This window comes from Sphaerodactylus townsendi, linkage group LG06, assembly GCF_021028975.2.
Source record: "Sphaerodactylus townsendi isolate TG3544 linkage group LG06, MPM_Stown_v2.3, whole genome shotgun sequence".
Lineage (NCBI taxonomy): Eukaryota > Metazoa > Chordata > Lepidosauria > Squamata > Sphaerodactylidae > Sphaerodactylus > Sphaerodactylus townsendi.
The window spans coordinates 114,273,773-114,286,716 of record NC_059430.1 but is presented as its reverse complement, the minus strand read 5'-3'; the positions used below and the strand labels follow the sequence as shown (position 1 = coordinate 114,286,716).

Here is a 12,944-nt window from a genome sequence, read left to right as displayed (position 1 = left end):
TGCCACAGGAGGTATAGCCAGCGACTACAAAATGGCTGCCACAGGAGGTACAGCTGGCCACAAATTGATTGCCTCAGCATAATTACATTAATACAGTGCAGATCCCTGTGTTGTGGTAGCAGCTGCTGCCAAATAAATATTTTTTAAAAATCTGCATAATCAATCAGAAGTCTTGCTGGGCAAAAGTCTTACCAAGGCCCACCCATTGCCCAAAGCAGCTGCTGAGGCCTCTGGAAGGGACTGTAAGAGTCAAATGTTGTTATATTTTGTAATATGCCTGCTAATTTAGTGGAATGGTTTTTAAAATCATATTTACAGTCTACTTGTGGTTCCAGTGAGAAAGATGGACTATAAATGAAAACAACAACAGCAACAACTATAACAATAACTTCCCAGCCTGAAGCTGGTAAGTTTTTTTCCACTGTCAAGTCACAGCCTATTTGCAGCAATCCCACTGGGTTTTCAAGGCAAGAGATGTTCAGAGGTGGGCTGCCATTGCCTGTTTCTGCATGAAGAGCCCAGTATTCCCTGGTGGTCTACCATCCAAATACTAAGCAGGGCTGACCCAGCTTAGCTTTTGACATCTGACAAATATTGGGCTAGACTGGGCCATTTAGGTCAGGCCTTGGAAACTTTAGACTGGCTTAAGTCAGTTCATTGCACAAAACAAAACAAAATCAGAAAAAAACAACAAGATCATTACAATTAATGAAGTCTTAAAAACTTAGAATGTAAATCATTTCCTGGAAGGAAGCCCTATTGAGTAGACTCGCTTAGGAATCCTCTTAGTGGCTTCCATGATACTCACAACAGTCTTCGGGCTAGTTGTGGATTGTGAAAACAATTAAAAAGACCAAACCCTCTCATTAAAAGCCTGTGCTAAAAAATGTTTGGTGGCCTCCTCAGCCAGCTTAATATTTATGATTACAAAAATAAAAAATGATTGTCACTGTTGTTATAAGACAACAAAATTAACTGCAAGAAAATTTCCACAGGCAATCTTGCTATTCCTGTAATAGAGATGCCTGCGGCTCAAAGAAGCTTTGCTATGCTGGGAGGGTTGTCCTTGTGTTGTCCTTCAGGACTAAGGGAAGAAGACGAAGAGTTTGGATTTATACCCTGTAAGGAGTCTCAAAGCAACTTACATTCACCTTCCCTTCCTCTCTCCACAGGAGTCATCTTGTGAGGCTGGTGGGGTTGAGAGAGTTCCAGGAGAACTGTGACTAGCCCAAAGTCACCTAGCAGGCTTCATTTGTAGGAATGGGAAAGCAAATCCAGTTCACTAGATAAGAGTCCACTGCTCATGTGGAGGAGTGAGCAATCGAACCCAGTTATCCAGATTAAGAGTCCAACACTCTTTTCTGCTACTCTGGAGCAAGCACATATGACTCCTGCCCTTGCTATCCAGCACTCACACAATGAACTCCCACCTACCCAGTGGCATTTTGTGGTTTCAGCTTTCAAGGAATATTTGACCACAGACCAGTCCACCGATCCGTGTGCCAGCCCTGTTCCCTATAAACATGGGCTGTGCAGTTAAACCCCCTGATGAGGCAGAAGCTGAATCCACCCTTGCTTTTCCTACGTGGTTTTACTCCCACCTCGACTGCCTGAGGTAATAGGCCCCCAGTTGTGCCACAGAACATATAGAAGAGAGGAGAGAAAATGGGAGGGGAGGAACTCAAGGTGGCCCACAAAATTTAACAACAGTAGGATGCGAAGCAGAAGCCATGCCATAAATTATACAATATAACACTAGAAAACAATGCGGTGAAGACATGACACCACAAACAATGCAACAACCGGAAGACAGAAATGAGAAAACAACATAATAAGGACAGGATAATCCATGCAATAAACAATGCAATAAACGACAGTTCCTATTCCACTTATAACAACCCCTACCTGAACAATTCCATTTTACTCCTGGTTGCAACTTGCAAATCCTAGAGCATTGTGTTAGCAAAACTCTCAACATCTTGCGCCTCTTTTTATTTGATATATTTTTACCCTGCCCTTTCTTCCAAGGAGCTCAGGGTAGTAAAAGTGGTTTTCCCTTTATTTTTTCCTCACAATAACCCAGTGAAACAGGATATGCTGAAATGGAGTGATTGTCTCAAAGCCACCCAGACCTAGATCAAACCGAGCCTGAGCTCTCCTTAGAAACTAACAGGACCAAACTGAGGTGCACATACTTTGGTCACATTATGAGAAGACGAGTGGGTCCTTGCAGCTTTAAGAAGAAGAAGAAGAAGAGTTTGGATTTATATCCCCCCTTTCTCTCCTGCAGGAGACTCAAAGGGGCTGATAATCTCATTTCCCTTCCCCCCTCACAACAAACACCCTGTGAGGTGGGTGGGGCTGAGAGAGCTCAGAAGAGCTGTGACTAGCCCAAGGTCACCCAGCTGGCGTGTGTGGGAGTGTACAGGCTAATCTGAATTCCCCAGATAAGCCTCCACAGCTCAGGCGGCAGAGCTGGGAATCAAACCCGGTTCCTCCAGATTCGATACATGAGCTCTTAACCTCCTACGCCACTGCTGCTCCTAAACAGGAGGGGGACTCTGTCCCTTCTCTTGCAGAGTTGGTTTGTGGTGGGTACGAGCAACGCTAGGCAGGAGCCTCACCGCACCAATCATGACCAAAGAAGACATTGCTGCTGGAGGTGTAATGGATGTTGACACCATCCTTCAAGAAGTGCTTAAGATTGCACTTATCCCATGATGGTTTGGCCCATGGAATTTGTGAAACTGTCAAAGCTTTAGACCAGCAGTTCTCAAACAGTGCTCTGTGAAGTGGTGCTCCATGAAGTGTCTCCACATGCTCCTTAAAGAGACTAGAATAAATGTGACATCATTTTGAGAAAACAATATTTAAAGTTACAATTTTAATGAATTTTAATAAAAGGAAAATATTATGTTTAGATTAAAATGTAAGCCATTTAGAATCTGAAAAATAATTCAGGCTATCACTATATATATAATAACAACTTGAAAAATATAGTTATAAAACAGCCAAGAATGCACATACGTGCCTTTGGCATAAGGGCTCCATGAGGGATTTCTCTCTTGAAAAGTGCTTTGCAACTCAAAAGGTTTGAGCATATCTGCCTTAGACAAACGCCAGGCCCTCTGTTGTGTCCTTGCATCCAATTGTGATGAGCACAGATATATGTCACGCTTGTTGAAGCATTTTGCACTTAACATCAAATCCATCTGATTAAGGTTGATGACAACAAGAATTATCCATCTGATAAAGGTTAATGACAACAAGAATCAACAAAAGGTTGATGACAACTGGGTGAGTGGGCAGGTCTCTGCCAGATTGACTGAGAAGGAAAACCCCCAAAAGTTGTGGGTTGCAATTGTATCTTTGTAAAAGACTATGGAACAGAATCTCAGGCCAAAGTCATTGAGGAGTACTTCAGATGCGAGAAATAAACAAATAAGATATTATGAACCTGGGGGAAAAAAAGACAGGTGTCACTGGAAAGACTATAATGCTAGGAAAAGTGAAATAGATTGACTCGATCAAGGCCCTCAGTCTGCAAAACCAGAGCAAAGCTTGTTACAATAGGATGTTCTGGAAATCATTAATTTATAGGGTTGCTGCAGGTTGAAAGCAACTTGATGGATGTGCATCACACTTCATGGTAGAGTTAGGATTTGAACTTGAGTCTGCCAAATCCTAGCTTAGTTGTCTACCTACTACACTCTGCTGGCTCTCAGTATCTTTCTTTATAGTAGGCTCCATTCCACACAACCCAAATAAAATGTTGTGAGGCAGGAAATAAAATGTTTCCTTCATGGGGTTCTGCAACGTTTTTAGCCAGAAACATTATTTTCCTGCCTCACAAAGTTTTCTTTGCATGCTGTTCCCTAGCGATTCTTCTTCTGAAAATGTTTTAACTTGCTGTGTGATCTCTTCAAGACATTTCCTACATTTCCCAGACTTCCTCATCAATGTCATTTTCTGAGCTCCTGCTAGCCCCTGCGCTGTATTTTCTTTTGGGGTGGGTGGGAAGGCCGTGTCTTCGAAGTAACAAAGACACCACTCCTAGAGAATTGCAGCATAGCTTTGAAGACTTGTAGCATTGGATCCACGGAGGTGTGGGGAAAAAAATGGAACGACAACAACATGGTGGCCAAAAATTGCTTTGAGGGGGTGAGTGGGAATGAATGGGGGGAGGATTGAAAACGTTTTGTACCCATTTTCAAAATGTTCTCAATGACTTATGCAGAACAAATATTTGTGCTGCCCTTGTGAATGCAGAGATGTTTGAAATGTGACGGTAACAATTGCTGCAAAGATCTGGAGGTGAAAGCCTCCAGACAGGGTGATCATTGTTGTTTGTACCCACGATGATTTGCTTATGTATGTTTCTCGACATTTAAGGGTGAACTTCAGTCCCCCCTCCACTGATGCATACTGATTTCAGAATGATAATATTGTAGAACAAAACCACGGCATCTCCTTGTAGGAAACCTGCGGTCTGCCAAGAGTGTGCAAATGATATGCTAATTGCATACAAAGCAAATATGCAGATTAGCTGTGATCTTCAAGCTCATCAGTGCCTTTGAAATAGAAAAGCCGGTTATAATTTGCAAAAAAGAAAAAAAAGGAAGAAAAAGACAAAAAGGAAGAAGATCTTTTTAGGCTATTGTTACAGAACAGGGTTCCTGCCCTATGCTAAGAGCATTCTCTTGAAATCAGAGTATGTTCTCATTAAAATAAAGGGAGTCTGAGCTGTCATTTTAATGAGCTGACAATGTCACCATGGCTTTCTGTAACAATTGCAGTTCCCCAACCTTCTTAAGAGGCAGCTGTGTGTCATGTGTAGTCTAAACCTGGGTGTGGATAACTGTGGCCTAAAAATATGCAGATAAGTGTGGCCACATCTGGCCTCTCCAAGGAGGGGTGTGTCTGGTGAACGGCTAAAGCTGGTCAAGAGGCTCTGCAGGATATACGAAATGCAAGATCACCATGCAGTAGATCCATGGTGGCGAACCTATGGCGCTGGCCATGCTGGAAGGGGCTGATGGGAATTGTAGTCCATGAACATCTGGAGCGCCATAGGTTCGCCACCACTGCAGTAGATAGTGCAGTAGAAACTGCCACCATGTTGCAGCTAACATGGCCACCCTGTAAGGTTTTCAAGGGATGGACAGAGGTGGCTGGTCATTGCCTGCTTCTAGATAACAACCTTTAATTCCCTTGGTGGTCTCCCATTCAAGTACCCAACCAGAATCACCCCTGCTTAGCTTCCAAGGCCTGACAAGATCAGACTAACCTGGGCCATCCAGGTCAGGGTAAGATACAAGAGGCAGCCCTATGGCTGAGGCAGCAACGGCCATTCATTCTGGCCTCTGCCTCACCACCCACCATCCTTCTTGCCGCCCCCTCTATTGGATGGGATTTTTTCCATCCTCTCCTCAAATTTTTTTTTTAGCTCGTTGATAGCGAGATGCTGCTACTGGAACGAATTGGAGGGTTTAGATTGAGTTTACTGTTTTAATGGTTTGTAGCTGTTGTGTGCTACCTCATTTTATATACTGTTGTGAACTGCCTCAAGCCTGAACAACAACAACAACAACAAACATTACTACTACTACTACTACTACTACTACTACTAGTAGTAGTCTATGGAACAAACCAGTTGAGGTCGTCCCAGTGGTAATCGGCACGCTGGGCGCCATCCCAAAAACACTAGGACAGCACTTGAAACATCTTTCAATTGACAAAACTAACATCTGTCAAATTCAGAAGGCAGCCCTGCTGGGATCCGCATGAATACTACGCCGATACATTACAACTTCCTAGGCCTCTGGGTGAGGCTCGAATTGTAATGAAGGCCAACAACCAGCTAAAGATCTGGCAGCTGTGAAATCTACCATAATAATAATAATAATAATGACAGACTCTAGTTTCCCTCACTGTGGGTTCAGCTTCCTCCTTTAAAAATAGATTCTTCCAGTCTTCTGCTTTATACTCATCATGACCTGGATAGCCCAGAATAGCTCAATCTCATCAGCTCTTGGAAGCTAAGTAGAGTTGGCTGTGGTTAGTACTTGGATGGGAGACCACCAAGGAAGTCTAGGATCATTACGCAGAGGCAGGCAATGGTAAACCGCCTCTGAATGTCTCTTGCCTTGAAAACCCTATGTTGTCATGAGTCAGCTGTGATTGTAGTGGTTAAGAGCAGGTGGGTTCTAATCTGGAGAACTGGGGTTGATTCCCCACTCCTCCACCTGAGTGGCAGAGGCTTACCTGGTGAACCAGATGTGTTTCTGCACTCCTGCATTCCTGCTGGGTGACCTTGGGCTAGTTGCAGTTCTTTGGAACTCTCTCAGCCCCACCTACCTCACAGGGTGTCTGTTGTGTGGAGAGGAAGGGAAAGGAGCTTGTAAGCCACCTTGAGTCTCCTTTCAGGAGAGAAAGGTGGGGTATAAATCCAAACTCCTCCTCTTCTTCTTCTTAATGGTGAGACAACAGCAAAGCTATGTCAGTAAGCATATGGATGCCGTGGTTTGTGGCAGCAGGAACAGTCCTGAAATGAAGGAACTCCACAGGGAGCTAGGACCAAAATCAGTATGGTATGATGCAAAAATGAGTACATGTGGGTTACCCTGACAGATTTCGACTTCTGTTTGAGCCACAGCAAGCATACCATGATGAGGCTGGGTCTTTCAGATATCACTAACAGCTGGTGTAGTATGGTGGTTAGAGTTCAGACAAGGACAGGAAAAACCCAGATTCACAACTTGACCCTGACCTGTATGGTTGCATTTAGCCAGTGTGGTGTAGTGGTAGAGTGTTGAGTTAGAATCTGGGAGACCCAGGTTGCAATTCCTGCTCTTCTCTAGAAACCTGCTGGCTGACCTTGGGCCAGTCACTTTCCCTCAGCCTAACCTACCTCACAGGATGGTTGTTCTCAGGATAAAACGGAGGAGAGGAGAACAATGCAAGCCACATTTCGTCCCTATTGGGGAGAAGGTGAGGTATAAATGAAATAAATAAATCATGATTTTGCTGCTCCTTCAGGCTACTAGCAATGGATTATCAACAACTGCAGAGCTTGGCCAACAAATCCTGTTCGCCAATGAACGTGGCAATTCCATTTGTGCAGGGAAACCCAGCCTACTATATTGCAGCGCTTACCAACCCTATATATAGGAGAGCCTACATGCTGGCTAGATTTAACATTATGCCATCCCCGCTCCTTAGAGGAAGACTCAAGGGTCTACCAAACGATAAGAGGCTTTGCCCCTGCAGTCCAGGGCAGTTGGATTCCATTGCGCACATTCTCCTCCACTGCCCACTTTACCAGAATCCAAGATCCAGCTTATTATTACAAATCATTGACTCTATGAAAACCCTGACAGAGCTTGATAAAGTAAATATGCTCTTAAACTGTAATGACCTTGACTGTTGTCTCGCAGTGGCAAAGTTTCTGGCTGAGGTTTGCGAACTGAACTTATGATCCAGTGTGAAGTTTTATCTAGTAATTTTAATTGTATTTATATTGTATGTTCTGTATGCCAATAAAGGCTTATTGAAATTGAAATTGATTTTGCTGCTCCTACCTTGCATGCCGGGGCAGTGCTGTACATGTGATCCCTTTGATATGTGTATTTGTCATTATGAGCGAACAGAGCCTTGTACAGATTTTTCAGCTTCAACATGCACAATGCAAAAAACATGCACATTTTTTGACAGTATGCATTGCATTAACAAATACTGAGTCTAGAAAAGACACATAAGGTTCCTTCCGCACATGCAGAATAATGCACTTTCAATCCACTTTCAATGCACTTTGCAGCTGGATTTTACTGTGCAAAATAGCAAAATCCAGTTGCAAACAATTGTGAAAGTGGATTGAAAGTGCATTATTCTGCATGTGTGGAAGGGGCTGTGTGCTTGGAGACACGTGTGTAGCATCCTCTCCTGATAGGCAAGGCCAAAGTGCCAGATTTGGGGACGGAGTATAGGGAGGGGAAGAACCTAAGGAGAGTATAATACCATAGAGTTTTTCCTTCAAGTAAGCCATTTTGTCCTGGGGAACTGATGTTTGTCAGCTGGAGGTCAGTTGGAATTCTGGGAAATCTTGCTTCCCCTGGGCCTACTTCCTAATCTTCAGGAATTTCCAAATCTGGAGTTAGCAACTCCAGAGAGACCCCTCTGGCAATCTATCATTGCAGAGTGCTATTCTTGCCTGGCGCAGAAGGGCCCCTTCCCCACAAATCTCCTAAAACGTTTGTAGAACATTTTCAGTCTCCCTTTTGTTCACACTCACCACCTTGAAACAAGTCCTGGCCTCCAAGTGTTTTTTCCTTTTTTTAAAAAAAGTTCTGCGTTGAATCAATGCTTTAGTGTGTCACAGCCTTGTGCTGAATTCTATACCCTTGTATACTTGATTGAAGTATTGCCCCCCCCGCCCCAAAGAACAAACTACTAAATGGCGCAAATAAACAGGTAAAGGGGAACTAAGTGAGCTCAGAAGATGGTGCCAAAGAGAAGTTCAGGGAAGCACAGAAGTGTAGGAAACATAGAGCGTTTCTCCACTTACCATGAGCCCCCTATGCCGCGTGCTACTCTTAGCGTGTGTCATTTCTGACTTGCGCCCGGGCTTCCCCACGACCCCGTGCTCTGTGCGGGGTCATCAAAAGCTCACCACCGTACAGAAGAAGGCGCCAGGAATGGCCAGCTGAGGCGCAACAAGCGGCGGCAGGCGTCAGGCGGCTGTGTTAGTCAGCCGCAGCCCTGTAATTAAAGAGTGCCAGGGGACCCCGCGCTACTTGGCTACAGTAGCGTGCAGCAGAAGGTAAGTGGGAAAACGCTCGTAGTCAATAGATTGCATAGCAACTGAAGACTTTTTCAAAATCTTTCAGAGAATCGCTTTAAAAGGAGATTCATTTAAAACCTTTGGAGACTGGAAATCAAACGTTTGGGAGTAAAAAAAACCATGGGGAACTCCACGGAGGAAATGTTTTATTTCCTGCCTCAAAATGTTTCAAATGAATTGTGTGGAAAAACCCCAGCGTCCACGTAGGAAGGCGTGAAGCATTCAAGCAGCCTACCCAAGACAGCTGCCGACCTTGCTCAGGTCCAAAGGTTGTGTTGTGCTCCTTTGTCATGTGGTGAATATTTCAGGCCTTCGGGAGCCCGCTGGGCATTATTACAAACTGGGCATAAAGCTTGAGCTTGGCTCCTTCCAAGTGGCACAGGGAGGCCTACAATTACAGTCCAGAGAGAACCGTCCCTCCTCTGTTATGACTTCTTGGCAGCTCAGCTCAGGAGAATGAAGCAGGAAGACATGCCTTTGCTGTCAGAAGGTGGATGTGTGAGAAAGTAGTTTGACTGCATGTCTGTCAGGTGTGGGACCGGTTCTGTGACTCTCCAGAACAGGCCTGCTTCTGATGTGATTTCTAGATGGCCGGATGGCAGCCTGCTGGGTGAAGTCCCTTTCACATGGACCAGGGGAAGGAATTCTGACTAAGAGCACTTGGGTTCTTCTAGTAGCTATGAGTAAGAATAATTATAAGTCTCAGCGCAGGTTGTTTAGTATCCTGCCCTCTGATCCCAAAGGGTGCTTAGAAAGTATCTCCCTGGAAATGTCCCAAAGGAGTCTTGACACTAGGGTAGGGGTCCCCAGTGTGGTGACACCAGCCAATACCTTTTCTGGCACATACCAAGCATTTTTTAGGAAGTGGGTGTGGCCAGGTCAGGCTTTTGCTCAATGGAACTTCTGATTGATCACTGAAGATCTGATTGGCTGAGCAGACTTTTTAAAAAATGTTGCTCGGGCAGCAGTTTTCACCACACCACAAGGATTTGCACTGTGTTACTGAAGTTAGGCTGCGGCAAGCATTTTGTGACGGCTCTGACTCCTGCCACAGCCATTTTGTTGCTGTGCTTAGAGGCTCAAAAAGGTTGGAGAGCCCTGCGCTATGGTACATTTTTTTTAAAAAAAGAAAAGTTCCCTGCTTTGAGGGTAACATCCCACTGTGTTATCTGGGGTTTAATGCAGAGGTGGGATCCAGCAGGTTCTCACAGGTTCCCGAGAGTAGGTTACTAATTATTTGTGTGTGCCAAGAGGGGGTTACCAATTGGTGATTTTGCCATGTGATTTTTGCCTTAGTTACGCCCCTCCTCTCAGCAGTAGCGCGCAGAACTTGAAGCAGTCTAGCAGGAGGTGCACCGGCGTGCATGGCAGCCTGCGCCTGTGTGCGTTCGTTTCCCGCCCAAGGACTGGCGCAGCGGCTGCGTCCTTGCCACAGCCCCGCCCAGGAATGCCCTGCCCCCGGAATGCCCGGCCACACCCCCATCGTGCCCCACCCAGCCCCATTGGTGCTACGCCACATTTTGAATCCCACCACCATGGGAACCTGTTACTAAAATTTTTGGATCCCACCACTGGTTTAATGTGATGATATGGAAAACAAAAGTTCATATGGGGCATTTAATATGTGACCCAGCACTTAGTTTTAAAGGGGGGGGGGCAGGGAGAGAGTTGGCTCCTAGACTGAGGCCTTTTCCACACACACAGCTTACCACAGATTTTCCCAGTGGTCAAACCTTGTGTCTCGGAAACCTTTTCTGTTAAATCATTTCACATATCTGCTTTCTCTCCCCCACCCCTCCCCATCATTTTGGGGTCTTTCCCTTGTCTCTTCAGTAGCATTTATGCCACACGCTACTGCTGAAAATATATTACTTCTTCTTTTTTCAAACTTTACAATTAAGATAACAAGAAACTTAACAATACATATTACTTCTGATGGTGGTGGGGTGTCATCTGTGAACAGAAGAACAACCCTCCCCCTTTTATCTTCTGCACAGATTCTCTAGGATTGCTGCACAATTACACTGATGCAGCAATTCAAAAAATGTCTTGGTCTTCATTTCTATCACTGAGAACTACTCACACAAAATGGGAGCCAACACCCCCCCCCTCCAGAGCAGGCATTATTACCCAAAGCAACAGAGACATGTAACGCCCCCCCCCCCCAACTCATGCAGTTTTTTGTCACATTTTATCTGCAGTAACAGGCAATTGTTACTGCAGAAGTCCCATGTCAATTTCACTCGCTCCTAACTGCAGGCACAGTTAAGGCACGCCTTAACATTACATCACTAGTTCAATATGGAATTAACAAAGCTGATCCAATCGCTGCTGCTTCTTTGTTTCTGTGCCTGAACGTTCACAAGCTCCATGTGAAATTGAAACAGCTGATCTAATTGCCTTGTTTCTTTGTATCTGTGCCTAAGCATTAACATCATAAGCTCTATGTGAAATTGACAAAGGTGATCAAATCTCTGCTTCTTTGTATTTAATCTCTGCTTCTTTGTATGAATGACTGAACTTTAACATGACACATTCTATGTGAAATTGACAAAGCTGATCTAGATAGTACTTGGATGGGAGACTACTGAGGAAATACAGGGCTGCTACACAGAGCCAAGCAATGACAAAATCATCTCTGAACATCCCTTGTGTTGGAAACCCAATGAGGGGCTGCCATAGTTTGGCTGTGAGTTGGCAGCATTTTACATGCACAAACAATTATATCAGTCACAAACTATTGCCTGTTGACCAGTGGCACAGCAAAAGCAGTAGAAAAGTAAAACTCAATCAGGCTGTGTTAAAACCTTATGTGCAAAAAGCTGATAGTGTTGTTGTACCATACTGTTAGAAAAGAACAAGTTGAAGCAATCTGCCAAGCAGCTGTGAATGGCTCAACAAACAAATGAACTGCCTGTTGAAAAATTGTCTCCCCTTGGTGACTGGTGAACAGGATGTGAACTGCACCAGCAAATGTTTGAGAGTCCCTTCCCCAAACGCTTGTCTTCAACCAGATAGTTGTAGCATGTACCCACCAACCATATCCTGTTAGCTGTTGCTAGAGGTAGAGCTGGGGTAGAAAAATTGGCACCCTCCTTTCTAGGAGGGTCTCCTGTGTGTTTCACCCTTTCACAGAAGAGGGAAATTAAATGTACCTGGCATGGATAGGAGGTTCTGTTTTTGTTTGTTCTCTGCTGATAGTGCTAAGTGTCTGAAATTCAACAGGAATAGGCAGGTCAGGGCTCCTCCCAGCCATAGCCATAGCCCTGACCTGCCTATTCCCATTTAATTTCAGATGCTAAGCATTATCAGCCCTAGTTACTACTTGGACAGGAGACCACCAAGGGATGCCCAGGTTGAGGAAAACAATGGTATAAGCCACTTCTGCTAGGCTCTTTCCTTGGACAACAACCACCACAAAATGTTTTGTTGCAGTGTCTGGCCATAAAAAAAGAGCACTACATATAGCATTAAATACTTAAAAACCATAGATACAAATAGTTTGGGTGCTGTGTGGTTTCCGGGCTGTATGGCCGTGTTCTAGCAGCATTCTCTCCTGACGTTTCGCCTGCATCTGTGGCTGGCATCTTCAGAGGATCCTCTGAAGATGCCAGCCACAAATCTGGCAACATTGAAGGCTCTGCTGTAAATGCAACCCTTAACTTCCCTAAACACAACACATAATGTTCTAGCAAGTGAAAGCCTTTGACAATACATAGATACAAATAGTTTAAAATCATGACTTTAAATAGACTGGGAAAATATTTAAAACCATTATTACAATTCTAAGAATAGCATTGTTTAAAAAAACACTAGAAGTAAGCCTGTGGATTCCATATTTATTTTTAACACTCAGTATCTGGAGAACTTTATACACCGAGGTACAAAATTTTGCAACTTTTCTGACAACTGAAGAGATTTTGCCAGAGAGGAGCTTCTCAATCTTAATTTTTTCTGAGACAAGAAAATGTCCATGTTTTCGGAGTTACGAGCAGGAACAAGTAAAACTTCATGTATGCTGTGATCATGGTGGTGGTACAAAATGCCGTCAAATCACAGCTCACTAATGGCAACCCCATAGGGTTTTAAAGGCGAGAGACAAACA

At 44.3% G+C, this 12,944-nt stretch overlaps 1 pseudogene; it reads left to right on the top strand.

Annotated features, from left to right (window-relative positions):
* Positions 1 to 2,634: 2,634 nt before the first annotated feature.
* Positions 2,635 to 3,437, top strand: LOC125435650 (annotated as a pseudogene).
* The last annotated feature ends 9,507 nt before the right edge of the window (positions 3,438 to 12,944 follow it).